Source organism: Triturus cristatus, chromosome 12 (assembly GCF_964204655.1).
Source record: "Triturus cristatus chromosome 12, aTriCri1.1, whole genome shotgun sequence".
In the NCBI taxonomy this organism is placed as follows: domain Eukaryota; kingdom Metazoa; phylum Chordata; class Amphibia; order Caudata; family Salamandridae; genus Triturus; species Triturus cristatus.
Window position 1 is genome coordinate 454,176,466 of NC_140595.1, and position 22,671 is coordinate 454,199,136.

The window sequence follows — 22,671 nt, forward strand, 5'->3', positions numbered from 1 at the left end:
CAGCACAGCGTCCACAGCGTCCACGGCAATGTCCTCGGGTGAGCCTCGATGTCCAGCTGCAAAGCCCAGGTGAGAAGGAAACAGTGGCAAGCCTACGAGCGGCCCCCGCGAAGCGGGGGCCGCGAGGCGTTAAGTGCCTGCGGGGGGAGGGGCCGGGAAGAGGAGGCAGCTGCTAACACCGCCAAGCAGCCTGGTCCTCGCAGTCCCGGACTGGGATATACAAAGTTAAAATCACCCCCACTCAGCACAGCGTCCACAGCGTCCACGGCAATGTCCTCGGGTGAGCCTCGATGTCCAGCTGCAAAGCCCAGGTGAGAAGGAAACAGTGGCAAGCCTACGAGCGGCACCCGCGAAGCGGGGGCCGCGAGACGTTAAGTGCCTGCGGGGGGAGGGGCCGGGAAGTGGAGGCAGCTGCTAACACCGCCAAGCAGCCTGGTCCTCGCAGTCCCGGACTGGGATATACAAAGTTAAAGTCACCCCCACTCAGCACAGCGTCCACAGCGTCCACGGCAATGTCCTCGGGTGAGCCTCGATGTCCAGCTGCAAAGCCCAGGTGAGAAGGAAACAGTGGCAAGTCTACGAGCAGCACACATACTTTCTCAGTTGAAAGGATGGCAGCTGGTATGTCCTCGGAGACAGAAAGGCGGTTTTTGTGGTACAGATCCATTGCCCCACCCCCCCTAAAAGACAAAAGGCACACCCGCAAAGCTTTAATGTAAGGCAGTAATGTGGAGAATAACTAGACATTTTTCTTTCACTGAAGGTGTCGTCCACGCTGAAAATAAAGAAGTGTGAATGTGCCTCTTTGTTTACTACAGGAATTCAAGGCACGTTTACCAGTCATAAAACTATACATCCACAGTGTGTGCCGCCCTCCATTTAAGTTTGGGGAAACGGGAATTGGGCATACGAACAAAGTCCTGGACTGGAGTGACAGTACCTCCACTCTGACCTGCTTGCCCATATTAATTGTACTTCTGCACCCCAAACGGTACTAAGAGCTGTAAAATACAACACCTGCATGTTTAAGACTTCAGTCACATTTTACAGACAGTAGGCGACACCTCTAGCTGTGACAGCACAATCATTTCACTCAGCACCAGTAATTCCTGAGAAGCTATCTGCTAAGGCAAGATTATCAGCACAGGGTGTTTGCGGGCTCGTGTATCATCCCTGCGTTGCCTTATGCTCTCACATTTCTAATATGGGTAGGCTGCTTGCTAACCCCTTATGCGGTCATGTTTGCTCTTCCACATCTACTGTTGGAACCCCAATTTCTTTGCATAAAATCTTAAATATAAATTCTCTGAAATTAGCCTCCAGCATATGCACAGTATGTGGGGTAGATTTTCCAGAGCCTGCAGATGTGGCATTTCGCCCCTAATTTGAAAATGTCAGTCGATGATTTCCTAAACTCGCCTTTTGCGATAGGAAGACATTTTAAACACAGAAACTTGTTTCTCGTGGTACCATGTCAAGTTACATATTGTTACATTTAATTAGCGAGGAGAGATAATATAGCATACAAATTCAAATGGTACTATTATTCCTTTTATTAAACTCTAGCAAATCGAAAGTTTAAAGGCACCACCAAACTTCTGCCTAATTACAACTGGCCATGATGTATACGTTTCTTTCTCTAGCTCCCGGGTTATACCTGTGTTCTTTACTGTTAAAACAATGTGCATCAACATCCCATATAGCTGCTTGCCCGTCTGCTCTTTGCAAAATTTCGTTCATATCAAAGATTTCTATCAGCCAGTTTTGCTTACTCAACACATTCAGAAACAATGAATCAAAAAAAGGGCCTTCAACTCCAGTGATTGACACACCAAACTAAATTCCAGAAAAATCAGGGATTGTTTCAAGAAGCAAGGTTGATGAAAAAAAACTCTAAAATCGTAACATTATGCTACATTTAACCATTTAAGTTCTTCCAATTCGAGACTCCTTAGGCGTTCGCCGTAAGTTAACACAGGCGTCAGTTTTGCTATTGTTACTGCAAGTATCGGCTTACCAAGTGAGAGTGCATTTTTTATGGGTAGATTACTGTTGCTGCCTTGCTTTTAAGTTTTTGGGAATGACATTTCGGTCTTGCTATCTTATCTAGCCAAGCACCTAGGCTATTGCAAAATGACCACCGCTTCATCCAGCATATCATTTTCCAGTCTTAAATTCATCTACGTCTAAAAATGTCAAAGATTTGTTTTTACTATATCAACCACTAGATCATTTTGTTGGTTATAGTAGTACAACTCTCAGAGCCTCTGCAATCCCACTGCAATTGTATCTAAAATGATAGCATGGCTCAGCACCAGCACAACACCAACTCAGCATCACTCGTCACCACCGGAGCACCGGCACAACATCACCTGAGGATCACCAAAGCATCACTCAGCACCACTTCAGCAGCACCAGCGCAGTACACCTGAACATCACTCAGCATCACCTGAGCACCAACTGCACCAACTCAGCCCCAGAACAGCATCACTTCAGCACCAGCACAGCCCCACCGCAGCACCAGTGCAGCACCAGCTCAGCATCACTCAGCACCACCCCAGCACCACCAAAACTTCACTCAGCTCCACCACAGAACCTCCTCAGCATCAGCACAGCACCACTTTAGCACAAGTCAGCATGCCTCAGCACCACTTCATCAGCCCCACCTGAGCATCACTCAGCAGCACCTGAGCACCAACACATCACTAGCACAACACCACCTCAGCCCCAGCACAGAACCATCTCAGCCTCAGCACCAGTGCAGCACCACCTCTGCATCAGCGCAGCACCACGTCTTCCCCAGCTCAGCACCACCTCACTACCAGCGCAGCATCACCTCAGCATCTGAGCCGCACCAGCACAGCATCACTCGGCACAAACACAACATCACTCAGCACCAGTGCAGCATCTCCTCAGCATCACTCAAGACAACCACAGCAACCCAGCAGCACCACATCAGCATCAGTCCAGCAACATGTCCTCATCAGTGTACTACAACCAGTGGAGCACCAGCTCAGCACGAGCGCAGCCCCACCTCAGCAAAAGTGTAGCCCCACCTCAGCACCAGTTTAGCCCCACCTTAGAACAGACCCACCACAGCACTAGCGCAGACCCACCTCTGCACCAGCGCAGCCCCACATCAGCACTAGCATAGCACCAACTCAGCATCACCTAAGCAACACTTTAGCATTTGCATAGCATCACCTCAGCACTAGCACAGTACCAACTCAGCATCACCTGAGCACCAGCACACCACCACCTGACCACCACCTGACCACCACCTGACCACCACCAAAGCATCACTCAGTACCATCTCTGCAACACTCAGCACCACTTCAGAATCACTTAGCACCACCTGTGCACCAACCTCCATACAAGCACACCACCATCTCAGCACCACTCCAGTATCACTCAGCACCAGCGCATCAGTGCAGCACTACCTAAGCATCAGCGCAAAACCACCTCCACATCAGACACCACCACCACAGCACCACCTCAGCATCAGCACAGCACCATCTCAGCTTAAACACAGCACCAACTCCTCATCAGTGCACCACCACCAGTTCACCACCAACTCAGCATATGTGCAGCTCTACCTCAGCCCCATCTCAGCACCATCTCAGCACCAGCACAGCACCAACTCAGCATCATCTGATCATCAGCACAGCATGACCTGAGCACCACTGAAGCATCAATCAGCACCATCTCAGCATCACTCAGCCCCAACAGTATCACTCAGGACCACCTGAACACCACCTCTGACCAAGCACACCACCACCTCAACACCACTTCAGTATCACTCAGCACCAGCACAACATCAGTGCGCACTACCCAAGCATCAGCGCAGAACCACCTCCACATCAGACAGCAGCACCTGAGCACCACCTCAGTATCAGCTCAGCACCATCTCAGCTTAAGCACAGCACTAACTCCTCATCAGTGCACCACCACCAACTCAGCATCAGTGCAGCACCACCTCAGCACCAGAGCAGCACCATCTCAATATAAGCACAGCAACATCTCAGCATCAGGACAGCACCAACTCAGCCCCAGTACAGCATCACTTCAGCACCAGCACAGCACCACCTCAGCACTAGTGCAGCACCAACTCAGCATCACTCAGCACCACCTCAGCACCACCAAAGCATCACTCAGCTAAGTCTGCGCGTTACAAGTTCCGTTTCATTCATTCATTCAAAGGCATACCAATAAGCTCTCATGTGGTCTTCCAGTCAGCTTTTATGCTAGGCGCCTTGACGCCCATTGGGCTAAGTCTGCGCGTTACAAGTTCCGTTTCATTCATTCAGCTCCACCGCAGAACCACCTCAGCATCAGCACAGCACCAACTCAGCCCCAGCACAGCATACCTTCAGCACCACTGCAGCACCAGTGTAGCACCAACTCAGCATCACTTAGCACCACCTCAGCACCACCAAAGTATCACTCAGCAGCACCTGAGCACCACCACATCACCAGCACCACCTTAGCCCCAGCGCAGAACTATCTCAGCTCCAGCACAGCACCAGTGCAGCACCACCTCTGCATCAGCCCAGCGCCACCTCTGCACCAGCACACCACCACCTCACTACCAGTGCAGCACTACTTCAGCATCAGTGCAGCACCACAACCTCAGCATTAGAGCAGAACCAGCACAGCATCACTCAGCACCACCACAGCATCACTCAGCACCAGTGCAGCAGCTCTTCAGCATCACTCAACATCACCACAGCACCCCAGCAGCACCACCTCAGCATCAACACAGCAACATCTCCGCATCAGTGCACCACCACCAGAGCAGCACCTCCCCAGCACCAGCGCAGCCCCACCTCAGCACCAGTGCAGCCCCACCTCAGAACAGACCCACCTCAGCACCAGTACAGACCCCTCTCAGCACCAGCGCAGCCCCACCTCAGCACCAGCACAGCACTAACTCAGCATCACCTGAGCATCACTTCGGCATTGCGCTGCATCTCCTCAACACCAGTGCAGCATCACCTCAGCACCAGCACAGCACCAACTCAGCATCACATGAGCACCAGCACAGCACTGCCTGAGCACCACCGAAACCTCACTCAGCACTATCTTAGCATCACTCAGCACCACCTTAGTATCCCTCAGCACCACCTGAGCACCACCTCTTTACAAGCACACCACAACCTGAGCACCACTTCAGTGTAACTCAGCACCAGCACATCAGTGCAGCACTACCTAAACATCAGTGCAGAACCACCTCCACATCAGACAGCATCACCTGAGCACCACCACGGCACCACCTCAGCATCAGCACAGCACTATCTCAGCTTAAGCACAGCACCAACTCCTCATCGGTGCACCACCACCAGTGCACCACCAACTCAACATCAGTGCAGCACCACCTCAACCTCAGAGCAGCACCACTTCAACATAAGCACAACAACTTCTCAGTATCAGCACAGCACCACCTCTGCATCAGTGCACCACTACCATCGCAGCCATGCCTCAACACCAGCATGGACTCATCTCATCAGCAACTCAGCACCAATGCAGCACCACCTCAGTATTGGTGCAGCATCACCTCAGCACAGCACTTACTCAGTATCACTCAGCCCCACCTGAGCACCACCTGAGCACTGCCTGAGCATCAGTGCAGCACGACCAACATAGCATGACTCAGCATCACTCAGCACCAACTCAGTATCACTCAGCATCACCTGAGCATCACCTCTGCACCAGCACATGACCACCTTAGCATCACTCAGCACCACCTCAGTCTGCCCTCAGAATCTGGTATCTGTTAAATCTCCCCTAGTGTCCATCTGCTGCTTGTGTTGTAACTCAGGTACTATTTCACAACCTTCACCCTCCAAGTGTTTATGTTCCCCATTCCCCACCCCAAAGAAAGTCTATAACAAGCATTAGAATAGGCAGGAAGAAGTGATCAGCATTGGCAAAAAAACTAGAAAACATTTTTTATGTTAATTATTTTTATCAATAAGGTCGTTCAGTTGTACATAATGTCTTCTTGGTTATATATAAGGTAACAAAAATATTTTTTAGCACTTTTTTCTCATAACATTTCAACATGCTGCACAGCAGCCACGCTGATCAACAACATAACTTAAAGACATTGGTAAAGCCTATAGCCCTGGATAAAAACTTAGAAGGTCCCCAGGGCCAGACCTATTCGCTATGCCAATGTTTGTGTGTTTGGCCACTATGCAGAGCCTTAAAAAAAACTCCTATTAGGTGCATTGTTCTTTTGTTTTCCAAAATAAAAACTGCAGGCCTCTAGGCTTAGAGCTGTTTTTCATGCTGGCAGAGCAGTTAGGTAAAAATTCCCCCTAGACTGGTGAGTCTAAATTGGTCAGAAACTGAATAGGGAGGAAACAAAATCAGCCCATCGGAACTTGGAAGAGCGCAGGAGGTAGGGATAGAACCCCAGTTGTGTCTTTTTCTTGCATATTTAACTGCCAAAAATGTTCTCCTTACCCACAACTCCTTGCCTCTTTTCATCCTTAATCCAGATATTTGTCACAGGAATCCCACCACACATGGTGCTGGTGTGCAACCATTGGCTCAAATTAACCACTGGTGCATACACCCATAATGGGGTGCTTAAGTGCTTTGCGCTGGGCAGCATGCAGCTCCAAGACCAAAGGTTGATGACATGGACGTCAATTCACTGAAATGCCAGGGGTAGCAGAAGTGACATTACAAGCCCTTTGACCTCTGCGTTCACTCACACATACAAACAACTTCACACATATACACTCTCCCACATTAACACACCTTCACCCTCATGCACGCACACAACATAAATTTAAATGTGTTTTTTTTACTTACCTCAGCTGCCACGGAAGGCCATATTTCACCTTATTGTACTCAATTTGTATTGCACTACTAGTGAATAATATATTTTATTGTTTCACTATTAGTGTAATAAAAATTGACAGAAAATAAAGAAAGTGGAGCCCCAGCTGTCCCTGTATTCCTGGCACAAATTTGCCACCTCTAAGGCCAGGGGTCGCGAGGGCAGTGCTAGGGGTAGTAACGGAATTACCAGGGGTTATGACTGTGGCTCTTGGCGACCCCTCAATGATGTCCATGGCTACTGTTAGTCGAGTGATATTGCTTTTTGATGGTTATTGGGATTACTTTTGTGTACTCAGCAAACCATTCCATTCATTTACTGCAGTTTCTTTGTGGTGGATTACATAATTTTAAGTTAGGTGTGATCATTATTGAGGGGGTTTGTGAGATCATGCAGATGTTTGTTGTGATTTGAGGATGAGCTAGAGATAATTCGGTATTTTTGGGATGCAGGAGTATGAATTTCAAGGAAGGTGTTTGTGGTGTTTGAAATTGGCTTCGGGCAATTGCAGAAATACAATAATAGAGATGATGGTGCTAGCACGGAAATATCGCGGCAAACTCTCTTTGGTAAATTTAGTAAATGTGGTAGAATTACCTTTAATTACATTCCCCTTTTTCCAATCCAATATATATTCTCGAGGTGACGAATCTTTGCCACCGTATTTTGACCAAAAGGGCTCCTTCATAAACACAAGTAGTCAAATACAAATACATATTTTTGTCAACAATGGGATGAACAATGAAGTCAATCAGAACTCATGAAATGTTTAAAAATAAAGGCAAGATTGAGATTAGCATGAAGATAATAAATCAATAATTAATAATTGCAAAGTTTCCTATGAAGAGAAAATAAAGCATAGAGCAAAGAAGCCTTGGTAAAGCCAATTGGTCAAAGCGTAAAGCTTGAGTTTTAATAAAGAGTAAAATGGCACACAACCTGTCTCTCAGTTAAACTGCCTTACCCCTTCTCCTATGTAATGAATCTTTCCTGTCATCTGCTCGCCTGCACACAAATCTCTCCAGCTCCTTCTGTTCTGTCTGCTTTGAATCAAAGTCAGCTCTCTCCTCCTCTGTATCTGTTCTTTGCTCTCACCTCTCTGCTCTCTTGTCCACTTCGTCTAGTTCTGTTCTGTAAATCACCTCTGCTCTGTTCTCTTCAATTCTGTATATAACTCTCCCCTCTAGTTCTGGTCCTGTTCAGTTCTAAAACTCGTAAATTAGGAACACATTTATAAATCTGTAAATGTTGCACATAGTATGCCATGTTTCTTCATCTTTTCCTCCTTCCTCCTGTTCACATGTAATTCATCAGGCACTAGCTATTGCTTTGTCCTCACAGCACATTTGAAACATTTTTTAAATGGTCTCTCTTCCTAACCTTATGATAGAGAAACGTGTTATTCTAACTAAACAAATTGCATTTGCTGCAAGAGAAAATTAGTATTTAAACAGGAAACATTAGAGCATAATGTGGCAATGCATTTTGAAATCCTTGTGTGTGTTATATTCCTACAGTTAATAAATGAGGCTTTAAGTTACTTCATTACTAGAGCTCTTATTTAAAATAACATTCTACCAGCAGCTAACACAATATCAGTAATGTTTCTAAGGTCATTCTGAGCATCTCTGTTTCTCTCATTTTTAGGTCGGGCATTCGAGACCTCTTGTATATACTTTAGTATATACTTATATATTAGTATATACTTATATGTGTATGTACTTTGTGAGCTCTGGAGATCAGCCCTAGGACTTGTCTGCTTCCGCTTAGGGACTGTTTGTTTGTTCAACTGCCTCTATTTAACTGTCTTAATAAAAAAAAGAACAGTAGAGGTCAGTAAAATACCAGAATTGCTTTCTGCTGAGGGACTTTCTTTTTTAAAAATGTCTTGCAACTACCTCTATTTAACTTTCTTGATAGAAAATGACCAGCAGAGGTCAGTAAAATACCAGAATCACTTTAGCATTCTCTAGATTCCAGTCCATAGAAATTGTCTTCCATGAGCATCCATAGACAATAATATTTCTTCAAACCTTGTATTTTCAGTGATATGACCAACTAAGGCCCTGATTTTATGTTAAAAACAGAGCATTGGACCATACCATTTCCCTCTGAATGGCAATATTTCTCACCATATGTTCCCATACCTGGCGTGTCACGCAGTTTGGTGTTTACTTTCCATCTTGTTAAAAAACAGTAGATGTTTCAGCACCCAGGTTAATGTGCTGCATAGCTAAATACATATAAGGTTCCAAAGGCGAGACCGATTGCATTGCAAATGCTTTTTTCTATTATCTACAAGGTCAAATGAAGCTTTTCTGAGCAAGCTGGAAGCCATTAATTCTATTTAGCTGTCACTGCTCTTGTGCAACTTTTTTTTTAAATGTTAAGTTAATTTAAGACAAATAATAAACCACTACTGCATACACGTTTAATATTTATTGTAAGTTACGAAACCACATTCTATAATTAAAACAAAATCTAAACTAGTCACATTAACTATGAATTATATTTGCACATGTTTTAACATTTAAAAAGAGCATGATTTGTTATAGGAGGAAGCGTCTGATTAAAGGTATTTAAAGCCTTGTGTTTTTATTTTCTACACCAAATGTCTACATGTCCTTTTTTTTAAAGTTCAAGACAGGTTGTCATTTAAATTTATTATCCACATTGGAATTTTATTTTGTGGAGTCTTTCCTACAATGACAAAAATACTTATGGTTTAAAGTAGGTTGTGGTCCAAGAGGAGGCATACTGGTCATGTTGAAAATGGTATTCTATTGTCTGCTTTAGGGAGAACAATAGCCAGTTCCTTGCCTGGGTTTCAACTATTCACGTTTTAGGGCAAGGCACCAAAGCTAACATTATGCTCAAACTTCTTTATGACCATCCACCACAACAGGAATGTTAATCAATTTCAGAACTTTGGACAAATGTCTTCTCGCTTTCTTGCTACTCACAGCTAAAGTGTCATTTATGACCCCGTCCAGAATTTTAACAGTATGTGTGTTATACCAGGTTAAAGCATATTCTCTAGGCCCAATAGATTACTTGTGATCCGAAGGGACTTTCACATGAGTAGGCCGGCTTTTGAGGGTTTTCAGGGCTGATGTAGGGCAAACAATCCGTCCTTAATGTTGTGGCATGCCAATGGCATGTCGTTAGTCTATCGCTCTGGTGCCTTCCAAGTTTACAAATGACTGTGGTGCGGGATGCATTATGAGCAGTGTCCTCCCACCTCTGTGCAGTGAACCGCATATATTATTAAATATGTGATATGCAGTGCACATGCCTGCCTCACGCTGGCAATCTTGGGTTGGTCTTTGTCCATTTGTAGTCTGTAAAGTGGCTGCCTGGCACAGTAGGAGTCAGGGGTTTCTGTGGTGTGAATTATGCAAGCCTCCAGCTTGGGTAGAAACTGTTCTATTTGAGTTAATCACAAGAAGGCCAAGGTGCTGTAAGAAAGGTAGGCTGTAGATAGGGGTGATGGTGTGTGGCACCAACCAGTGACATGCTGACCATTTACTGAATGAGGCTGTCAACTAAGGCGGTTTCCCCTCAACATCAAACAAAATCTGGTCTCAATGCACCCTACAGAGGATGAGATGAGATTAAATGATATAAAAAAAAAGGGGTTGAATGAATGAAATGTTGAGATTCACCATTGTAAATATAATCAGAAGGTAATCGTGTATAGCCCTGGACTGCCCATTGGTACACTGTATACCCCCCTGTGTGGCACTCTTCCACCTGTGGATCGTGTTGGCGCTATCCTGTACAGAAGTAACCCTGGGCGTAGTTCACGAAGTAGCACTACGCGAAGCTACGCAAAGTGCACTTCGCACCACGCGAGCTACGCGTAGCACTTCGCGAACTGTGTAGTACCCTGTTCGCACTGTGCAAGATGTTGTTTTCAATGATTGCACAGTGCGGACAAGCAACCGGCACTGTGCAATCATTGAAAACGGCATCTTGCACAGTGCGAGCTGTAGTTTTCTGCTGCTCGAGTAGATTTTTACTCGAGCGGCAGCTTTCTCAACGCGGACTGGTAGTTTCTTATCGCCAGCGGTCGCGAGCATACGCAACCACTCGCAATGAGAAACCTGACCTCCTCGCGTTGAGAATCTCGCCAGGAGGTTTATTTTCCACACTCGCGATCGCCAACTTGATGTTGCTGATCACGAACGAGGAAAAAGTCTCGCCGGGATGTCATTTTGCTTGCTCGCGGTCGCCAACTTGACGTTGAGGACCGCGAGCAAGCAAAAAATTACCGCTGCACTACGCAACACTACGCTACGCGTGTTTGCACTGTACTAAGTGCAATTCGCGTAGTGCGAAGTAGCGCAAACTTCGCAAACTACGCGAGCATAGCGTAGTGCTTTGCCCAGGCTTATACAGAAGGGGCTCACTTTCACGTTCATGTGTTATCTATTCCATAGAAGCATGTTGTTTCCTACCAATTGCAAGTGTCTTTATTCGGGATGTGGGTCCAGAAACCTTTCCTCCAAAGAAACACACTCAGAAGATGGTTCGGTGCCATGTTTAAAATCTTCACTGATGCAGCAGGGTGAAATGTTAAGAAAAAAACTTCAACTCTCAAGAAAGCAAGCTACGAAACACATCTGGGGTACACAGAGACAAATTATGTTCCACATTTTTTCAGCCGTAGTAGCTCACACACAACAGTGAGGTGGCATCTATTCTTCCCTGCATCCTGGGCAGGGTGGGTAGTGTTTTTTTAAAATATATTAATTCATATTATATTATATTTTAAAGTATGCGATAAATATTTTAATTTGAATTGTTTTCTTTATATTTTCTTTCTGTGTTTTAAACTGTTTTTTCCCTATGTTATTCATTTCTGTGACGTATTGTGGGCTATGAGGTTTATTGCGAGATTAGGTGGGTAGTTTTTGTTTAAAAGGTATGTTCATTTTTTGCAGAGTACTATTATTAATTGTACTATTGAATAACAATTAAATATTGGATTCATTAATTATTATTATTATGATATTTTCTTTTATGAAGTATGACTTTCTTTGGGTAGTAGGTGAGTATTATTATTATTATCATCAGAGGAATTAATTAGTATAAATAATGTGTCATTTTAGGGATCTTTTATTTAATGTTTTTGTAATTTCCTTTCAAAATAATACATTCTGTGATATTAATTATTTAATTATATATGTATTTGGTGGGAGTGGCTGACCATGATTGCATGAGGGCATGTGATTAGGAGCTCTGTCCCCCTCCCGGCCCAACATCTTTACTAAAATCCGTCAATACAACCAACTCTCCATCAGCAAAGCTGACCCCTCCACATACAACACAGCAGATCGCTACTCCTCTGGTGTGAAAACTCTCACACAGAGACACAGAGATGCAGAAAACTGACATTTAAGGTGAATTGCCAGGCCAACAATCAAAGATGGCACCCAGGCGGGGTCTGCAGCCGGATGAAGAACCATGAGCCATAAGCAACTGAGTTGAATTGCAGCACCAGAGCCAGCTGTCTGGAGAGAGGTGCAGTGAGCAGAACAGACACCAAGCAAGAGAAATTCCTGTCATATGTAGAACAAAAGAGGAGAATATCAGAAGGTGCCAAAGGATGGAGCGGTGAGGCAAAGGCAAGTCCAGAGATGATCAGTGCAGGTCCTGTTTCCCGAGAGAGGCATCACAGCCCTGAGGGCACTGCACCGCATCTGGCTAAGAAAGAGTGGATCTGGTCGGAGAACCTAGGAGGTAGCTGGTGGGCCCTGGAACGAGTGCTGTCCAATGTCACCTGCTGGCTGTGGGGCACCCAGTCATGGGATTGCATTCATATTTGCTGAAGAGAAATAGGGGCCACCTGAAACACGAGGTGCACTCGAGGGACAGTATGAGCATTCAGAAGGCTATGAAAGTGCACTACCCCACATAAGCGTAGTGAAACTGGGAGCTCACAGGCACCGAGGACCGAATGGGACATAGAGCAAAGCTACCCCCAAAAAGAAAATAGCCCTAGTGAATGAGAAGACATTCCACGGATTGGGCGGGGAGTACAAGGGGGGAGAGTGAGGCGCCACAGATTGAGATCCAAAAAGCATGATGGTCAAAGACAAACCCTCCAAACCAGAGCCCATACAAACTAATATTGACAAATATGCCAAAGTAGTTGTGATCCACAGGGCAGACAGAAAATATCCAGAACTACAACTCCACGACCACACACTGCTGGACATCAGGAGGCGACCCAATACATGTGATCATTCACTAGAGTGAAGGTCAATGGAGGTGCTGTAGACCTGGGTCTGATATGTGTGGACCTCCAAAATGTGACTTAAAGGGTCACACAAGTGGAGAAAGAAACAAATGAAACTCCCCAAATTGGATCTAACTTAAGCAAGGCAGTAGAGAAGGTACTCCAGGGGGTGACAGAGATAGTGGCTCGATGAAAGACACTGAAGGACATTTCAGCAGAAACAACATTCACCTAGTGTGCCTACCAGAGAGAATTGGGGGGTGGGGTTGGAGTTATATCTGTAGGAATGGATAATGATGGAGCTCAAACCATAAGCGCTTTCCAAGACCTTCTCAATAGAATGTGGGCACAGGATGTGAACCCTGCCACACCCTCTAGGAACACCAACAGGAACAATCATAATCTGGCTCCTCAATTAGAGAGACAGAGATGCTATAATGCAGTAAGTGTGAAAAGGAAAGGAGAGACGCATTGGGAAAGCAGCCTTAAAGCTGTGATTACTTACCGGAAATGACATTACTCTGAGACCTTCTCTCACCATGATTTACTGAATCTGAAATGTCACCAGTCATCTGGTTAACCAAAGTTAGAATGCGTACATTTTTTAGTGAGGCTTCATGGGTAGCTAAGGAGGCTTCACAAGAATTCTCAATTTAAGAAACGTAATTCTGATCTGGTGCTGATTACCTCAGTTATTTCCTCAAGAAACTCTAAAGGGCCAGGCTACTGTCTTAAACTCTACTCATTGTTTCAAAACAGCTCAGTGAAGACTTTTTGTAGGGAGCATTATATGAGCAACATTCTCCAATCGCTATATCATTCACACAGCCTTCTATTCAACCATATGGAGTCTGTAAATATACCACACCAGTATTCCTCTATTAAGGACCTTGAGATAGTCCAGACAAGATAGAAATATAGACCTGAAAAATGCTCTAGGAATGGAAAGATATTAACAGCCAATATACATTTAGATTTAAATCTTTTCTTGGACACCATAGTTTGTTGGCTCATGTAGAGTTTATGGTCAGTGTAACTGCTAGTTTCTCAGTTGTCGGGATGGTCTATGTTACTGTGCCCAGAGCATCTAGCCAGGGATCCTTACATGATGCGAGAGTAGCCATTGACATATGTAATATTTTAGTTTTTCTGCCATTGATTGCTAGTTTACCCAGTCTCATCCACCAAGAGACTACTCTCAGGCATGCATTAAGTTGTTCTTCTAGTTCAAACTTAATTGTTAGATTTGCTGAGGGTGGTACATATTGATGGAAAATCAGGAGGATGATCTCTGAACCTTTTGAATTCCCACAATCTTAGGCCCCAGTCCTGTCTTACCAGAATCATTGCGTGGTCTACCATACCAAAAAATGATGACCTTTGTATCTCATGTGCAATCAGTGTTTCTACCAATCAGCCAATATTTTGATGAGCATATACATTTATAACCTTCACAAAGGCATTCTTCTTTTGGGTAAGGTATTAACGTTAAAGTCTACAAAGCTGTTTCTTAAAGCAGTGTTTTTATCTAATTTATTTGTAAACGTGAGTTAAAATGCATGTCTGTGTAACTCAGTTTTTCAAACCCAGCTGCTTGGGAGATCCTTGCAGAACCCTTAGGAAAGGCCTGGCTGGCAACTGAAAGTCTGAAAGGGACCAGTGATATAATGTAGCTGTGTCTAATAAACGACAGGATGTTATTTAATCGATATCTGACTTTGCTCTCAGTAACATTAAGAGTACCACAGGTCATGATGTCAGAAACTCTGTCCTATTAAGAGCGCGGCTTTCAACATCATGTTCTCCAAATTTTGTTTGGCCACTATGCAAACCATGAAAAAACTCCCATGAGGGGTGTTGTTCTTTTGTTTTCCAAAGTGAAAACTGTAGGCATGCAGGCTTGAAGCTGTTTTTCATGCTTGAAGAACACTTAGGTAAAAGTTCCCAGTGGTGAGGAAGTCAAAATTGGAGGGTTACTGATTAGGGAGGAAACAAAAGCAGTCCATCGCAACTTGGAAGAGCGCAGGAGGTAGGGACGGAACCCCAGTTGTGTCTTTTTCTTACACGTTTCACAGACAAAAATCTTCTACTTGCCCACAACTCCTTGCTTCCTTTTCCCATGCCTCCTTTTATCTTTACTACAGATAGGTGTGACAGGAATCCCACCACACCTGCTTTCCTCCTAACAGGTCTACCACCATGGGTATTTTTACAGGGGGTGGGGGCATCATTAGCAGTGGGGGCTGGTGACATTTGATAGTGGTGAGGCATAAAATTTGCGGCTGAGTGCACTGTGGCACGCGCGCGTAGCGAGCAAGCTCAAGGGGCATTTGAGGGGTTCAGGTGTGTTTTCCCCCAGAGATAATTTTGAAAAAAGAGTGGCCAAATTGTGCATTTTCAAGCAAATTTGAGAAAGCTACTTGCCCAACAAAATGTAACAACAATAGTGAAAAATATTCCAGTGGTGACCTATGACCGTGTTAATAACTGCCTCCAGCAGTACCGTAAAGGGTGAGATAGGCATCAAGTCCAGTGCTGGGTTAAGGGCTACTGTAAGTAATGCTAAATATACCTTCGTAAAACAACTGAGGCCTGCAGTCAGTGTCTTCCAATGCTACACCTCTGCGTGTAGAGACAGTAGCCAGCCCATGTCTGCCTTCCACACACGCTTTTCCTTAAGATGAAACTGCTCGTTTTAAAAAGTTTCACAAACAAATGGTGATTCAGAATGGTTTCCTAAAGAATATATGGCATGGCCTATGTTTTATCTACATTACTGGCCTGTAGTGTTGTGCCGGTACTTTCTAGAAAGTGATGCCAAAAACACCGCAAATAAAAAAATTGCAAGTGTAAGTCCAAATGGCATCTGTGACACTGGTAATTACTCTAAGACCATAAACTACATTATTTTTCAAGCCATTTTGATTAGGCTCAGTTACCCGGAAAAAAATAAAGCATTTGCATGGAATGAGGTGGTCACTGTTAATTTATTTTCACAACTTAGGATAATGGGGAAATGAGTAAGAGAGGCAAGTGATTTGGGTCAAGCCAACACCGTTTAGGTCCAGGGGAAAAAATGAGATTATAACTTAGGGTTTGAAAGCTAACAATTTCCAACTGGCCAAAACTGTTAAAAAAGTCCACACCTAGTAAAAAAGAAAAACACCCGCTGCTTACAGTGGATAGCAGTGAAGCACGGAATAAGCGTTGATTTGTACGAAAGGTCACCATATGCAGATAAGCTTGGTGGTACCCCCCATCTGTGCCTGCTGTACAGCCAGTCGCCACACACTGCAATGAGGGGCATGGGGCTGTCTCTGGGAGTTCACACCCCGTGATACACGTGAGACAGATTTTGTCACACGCAAGCATAAGGAAGGGGGTGTTGAATATGTATAACTCCTGCATATACTCGAGAATGAACCACACCAGGAATCAATGAATGTGGGTCACAGGCATAAAAATGCAGTGCGCTTACTAATGTACACATTACCTTACTATCCTTAAGGTAAGTATGAGGTGAGTGACTGGCAGAAGGCTCAGGAACCTCGTGGCGCTACCTCTATCCTGGGCACCTAATTAGTGGGGCTTTGAACTTAAGAGCTATAGCTGGGTTTTTTACCATCCAAATTACTACTGTATGCCTTCCTGAAATCTATATGGGCAGAGGAAATACCCATTGCCTATTTGTAAATGCAACCCTCTCCCCTGGATGTGGTCCCTGTCTTCCACTCATGATGGAGTGGCCCCTCTTTCCTGTTACGCTTACTTTAGTCCTATGTATTCCTTCTTTCCTTCCCCTGCATGTGCTTCCACGTGTTTTAGAGTGCTTGAATATTCCTTCCTCCTGAATGTATACCCTCTTTCCTGTGAACATTACATCATCCTAGTGTGTGTGTGGACCCCTTCTAATATTCCCCATTGGCACCTACATCCAAGGGTTCAATGTGCCTTTTCTTTCCCTCTTCCCCTGACCAGCTGCCCTTCCCCCATCCTCATTCTGGCATGTGCTCCTCATCTCTACCTTCTGTCAACTATAAATTCTCCCACCGGGGGGCGTGGCTTGGCACCCGACGGAGATGGCGGCGCTTCACTGAGGCTCCCGGTCCGGCATGGGGGGAACGCGCTTACAGCACGCCCAGCGGGTCACTCTCTGGCCGAGCCTCACCATGAACTGACGCTCCTGCAAACGGGGAATGCTTTGCTACCTCCTGTAGAGGCATTCTGCAACTTTTTGAAGGTAACGCGGCCGCGCTCTTCTATGAGGCGACGGACACCATTTTGTCACCGGAGCCTGCCGCTCATCACTACATAGTACTCAGACACAAGACTTTCTGAACTACAAAACCAGAAATCACTTCTCAGACTATGCAACATTCCCTGTGAACATCTGATCAGGGAAAAATAACCTTCCTATAGAAAGTGAATTCGGATTTTTGACTGATCTGTGTGGCGCCTCCTCCTCAGTCAGATACCACCTGGTGGCAAATGGCCTTTCACTTCGCAGCACAGTGCTCTTCTAGTTCCCCGCACCTTGGACTGGCCAAATGCAAGTAGGACTATGATTTGGAATAGACTGACCAGAGAGAGGGTAACATCGTTGTTATATCCTGCTTATGCCGATGCAATGCCAATCTACCACCAGTGGAATGTTCATGTGATGATGCTGTCAGAATGTTGGGAATCTGCAGTGAGTTATGACAGTTGACTGGGCTGAGCTGCCTGCTGGCTGCTCCTGGTGGGGTCTTACTCTGGTCTTATCCTGTTCCTTATCTGGCCTACTTATGGTCTCCCTGTGATCTTGTACCATCTCCAATAAACCTACCTAAATCATCACAACTGAGTGGACTTGATTACTACAATCGTGTAGTAAAATAGGGCACATTAAATGCTCTGCTTGTATTTATTTTTAAGAGCCGCTTCTGCAAATGGGGAATACTTCGCGACCTCCTGTAGCGGCATTCTGCAACTTTTTGATGGTAACGCGGCCGCGCTCTTCTACGTGGCGGTGGCCGCCATTTTGTCAACCGGAGCCTGCCGCGAGAGTTATTTTACGATGCAGCATTTGCCAGCGCTGGTCCCACATTTCAGTATCAGGACTTTACAACACTCCCTGGATACGAGGGCTATTTTTACAGGCCTTTTATCTTACCAAGGGTCTTTAAAGTCTCAAGGGGCCTCTACTACTTATCCCTCAGCCTTCCACATGCTATGAGGGAATGTATTCCCAGCCGCCATTTTAAGAGACATACACATACTCAACCTACTGCAACCATGATAATTTTTTGAGATACAAGTACTGTGCGCTTAATCTAATGCTTACTCAGGACACTTTATATTTATTTAGCAGCCTTTCCCTGATGCTGTTGGCGCATTGGTGAAGCAATGTTAAATCGGTCAACATATTATTATTTTACTGTCTTCTCCCTCGTTCTCCGAATCGGAGCGTAAACGCTTTTTGCTTGCCTACAAGGTAATATTGTTGTACGCATCAGTCCTTTAATAGTTAGGTGCGAGTCTGGTGGTGGCACAGAAGTCCAGTTTTACCTCACCTCTATATAGAGGTTGGGGTGGTGTGATTACAGGCGCCTTTCTTTCTTTTACTTTAAATTAAGTGTAATTTTTGCAGCATATATCAGAGTCGTACTGGCTTACCTACAGTACTTTGAGAAATTGTGTAGGAACCGTTCTTCTGTTGAGGGACGCTCTCTTGCTTCTTGGCTCTGTTTCAATTTGCCTAACAGCGTCTCCTCAAGCAACTTAGTTGCATACTTTGTAGTGCGGTCTAAGTGAATTCATCTTACATGGGAAGAACAAAAGGCACTAGCTCTGCTATTTCAAAACCTAAACACATCTTTATCAAAAACTCTAAAGTCTTCTCAGCATTTTCTGACTTGGAGAGTCTGGATCTCCTTGCGTCAGACCAGTGCGGCACAGATATGGATCCTATGCAACCACCTACAGGGAAATCGAATACGAAAAGGTTAAAAAAAGACCTCCCCATCTCCACCAAAATCAACTTCTCCAGTATCAATGGAACTTTTATTACAGGAGATTAGGGCCCATAGACCGTTCATGGAGGAATCTTTATCTGATGATTGGTCGCAACTTGCCGCTAGACTCTCAACTGTGGAACAGAGTGTTTCCTCTTTTCAGGATACCACAACTTGCATTACCTCTTTAAAGTCTCAAGTGTCAACTCTTCAAAAACAGGTTGAGGACCTTGAAAATCGAAACAGGAGAAATAATCTATGCATATACAATTTAGAAGAGGGGGTCGAGGGTTCAGATCCGATTGCCTTCTTCCAGTCATTCCTGCCTAAGATTCTTCATTTGCCAGAAGCCACCAGGCTGAACATACAACATGCTCACAGGCTTGGCCGTGCTCCCAACAGCGCAACGTCTGTACAGAAACCGAGAGGAGTTATCTTATATTTCTTGGAATGTACAGATTTGTTAAAAGTTCTAGCTGCTGGTAAGGCCCGCCAAAAGGTCACCTGGTCTGGTGCCACAATATTTTTTGCACAGGATTACTCCAGAGCTACTGCGTCAAGACGTAAAGCCTTTCTCGATATGAGACCAACTCTTCAGTCAATGGGCGCCAGATACGGCCTATTTCACCCATGCTTGTTCAAAGTAACCTACAATAATAATACTATTTCATATGAGGATCCAGTGCGTCTACGAAGTTTCATCAATGCGCACAGCACAGATTCCATGGACTCTTCAGGATCATCTTCCTCACATGGAACTTGATGTATTTCAGTTTGCTACTTGGGTTGTCATTTCTCATGTTGCTAATCATATCTATGCCACTATATGTCTTTATATTCTAGTCACATCCTAGTTATTACTATGTAGCATTACAAGTTTTTGTTTACGCTTAGCATATAAATTAGAGGTAAACTTATCATCTCACTTCTTTTTGTTTCTATCGCCAGATTTATGTTTTGGCGTGTCCCCTCCAAGGTCCGGTCCGGTCCTCGTTGGATGTTTCGTCCGCTCCATGTGGTCCCACTTCTCCACACTCTTTCTCTCCCTCACTGTAAGTATGTCTTTCGTTTTGTCTTTTGTTTTTTGTCTTGTTTCGCACGTGATCTCTTTTATTGCTTCTGGTGTCCTATATATTCTCATCCACTTTTTTTCTTTTTCTTACCTCTACACTCTATCATTTTTTATTTCATTATTCAGCACTTTTTCCTTCCTACATCTGCTTCATCTTCTTGTCACTTTTATGCTTTACTTTTTATCAACTTTGTCTTTTTTCTCCTGGTCAATATTCTCCATATCTTACATCTCTCTCCTATTTACCTTTCTGCTCTTTTTCCAATTCTCTTTACTCTTTCTCAATAATCCAAAATGTTGCTGCAACGAATCAGATGTTTCCCTTAGAGTTTTGCTGTATTTCGTTTCTGATTACTCATGTCATTGAAGCTCATTTCATGGAACGTTAGGGGTCTAAATTCACCTATCAAAAGACAAAGAGTCCTTACTCACTTAGCTAAACTAAATGCTGACTTGGTGTTTTTTCATGAGACTCATCTAACAGATACTGAATCATTCAAATTAAAAAGAGGGTGGGTAGGGAATGTTTTCTCATCACCAGGAGATGCGAAACGCAATGGTGTAACGATACTTTGTCGCAAGTCACTTCCACTTTCACTCCTGTCCCAAGAATCGGACAGTGATGGTAGATGGGTATCTGTCAAAGTGTTATTAAAGGATGTTACGGTTTCTCTTCTTAACGTTTATGCCCCCACGTGTGGTGAACCCTCTTTTTGGTCCACATTAGCCAAGCAGGTTGTACACTCAATGGAAGACAATTTTATATTAGCAGGTGACTGTAATCAGGTTTTTGACCCTTTTATAGACAGGTACTCTAGATTTCCTTTTGTTCCTAATAAACCTCATAAATCCTTTGTTCATGCAATAAGCCAACACAAACTTTTGGATGATTGGCGGTTGTGCAATCCAACTACCAGGGAATATACCTTTTACTCCCCTACCCACCATACCCAGTCCAGAATTGATTACATTTTTGTTTCCCACCACATATCACAAACGCTAAAACATGCAGATATTGTTCCTATTTTAATTTCAGACCATGCTCCTGTTTCAGTCGGTATTGATATTTTATCCAAATTCCTCACTCCCTAAAAGATGGCGATTCAATAAAGCTCTTCTTTTAAACCCAGAATTTACCACTTCTTTTACTAGTTTTTCTAATTAATATTTTGAATTAAATCATACGGAACATATCCCATTTTCAACCATAAGGGGTGCTTACAAAGCTTCAGTGAGAGACTTCATCATCGGTTTTGTTGCTAAACATCATCGATCTAGCCGTTTACAGACTAACAATCTTCTCCAAGCCATCAAGAAGCTAGAGCACTCCTGTCATACCTCACACTCAAAAGATTGCCTCACAGCTCTTTTAAACGCTAAGATGCAATTTAACAAAAAGTCGACTGATGATGCCTCACTATACCTGTTAAAATCCAGTGCTAAGTTCTATGGTGGTAAAAATAAAGCTGGCAAAATACTGGCTAATTACTTAAAGATTAGGCAGAACAAATTAAATATAGAATCGATATATGATAATAACTTGAACGTAAAATTTAAGGACGCTGAAATTCTAAGTGAATTTTCTCTCTTTGACAAATCTCTATATTCATCCGAAACACAACCCACTGAACAGTCCTTATCACATTTCTTCTCTAACATACCAAAACCTCACCATTCCTCTCTAGACCTGTCCTCCTTAGAGTCAGATATTGCACAACAGGAGTTATTGTCTGCATTACAACTTCTCAAAAAAGATAAAGCACCCGGTCCGGACGGCTTCACTGTAGAATTTTACTTACACTTTTCCAAAATCCTTTTACCTAAGCTGCATTTTTTAATAGATTTTTTCACCTCTTCCAACAAATCTTCTGCATCCTTTTCAGAAGCACACATTTGCCTTATTCCTAAGGATGGTAAAGACTCTAAGTTCTGTAAAAACTATAGACCCATTTCACTGGTCAACATCGATTACAAAATCTTTTCAAAAGCATTAGCTATCAGATTAGACTCCTACCTACCAAATTTATTGGGAAAAGAACAGTTTTGTTAAGGGCCATTTTATTACAGATAATACCCGACTTCTTTTCAACATCCTGTCCAAGTCTTCCCGCCTGAAGCACTCCCTGGCTGCAATCGCTTTAGACGCGGAGAAAGCGTTTGATAGGGTTGAGTGGATTTACCTGTTTTATACTCTTAAATGGTTTGGCTTCCGTCCTAATTTCATTTCTTTACTCTCTCTCCTGTATTCCAATCCCCGGGCTGCAGTTTGCGCAAATGGTTTGGTTTCCGCTTTTTTTAATTTAGTTAGAGGAGTCTGTCAGGGATGCCCTTATCTCCCTTTTTGTTTAATTTGGCTTTAGAACCTTTCCTCTCCAAACTTCGCCAGAACTCACATATACATGGCTTCAAGACGACCAACACTCATATTAAACTTGCAGCTTATGCTGATGACATTTTGCTTTTCATCTCCGATCCAAATTAATCAATTCCTGCCTTTCTATCTGAAGTCCAA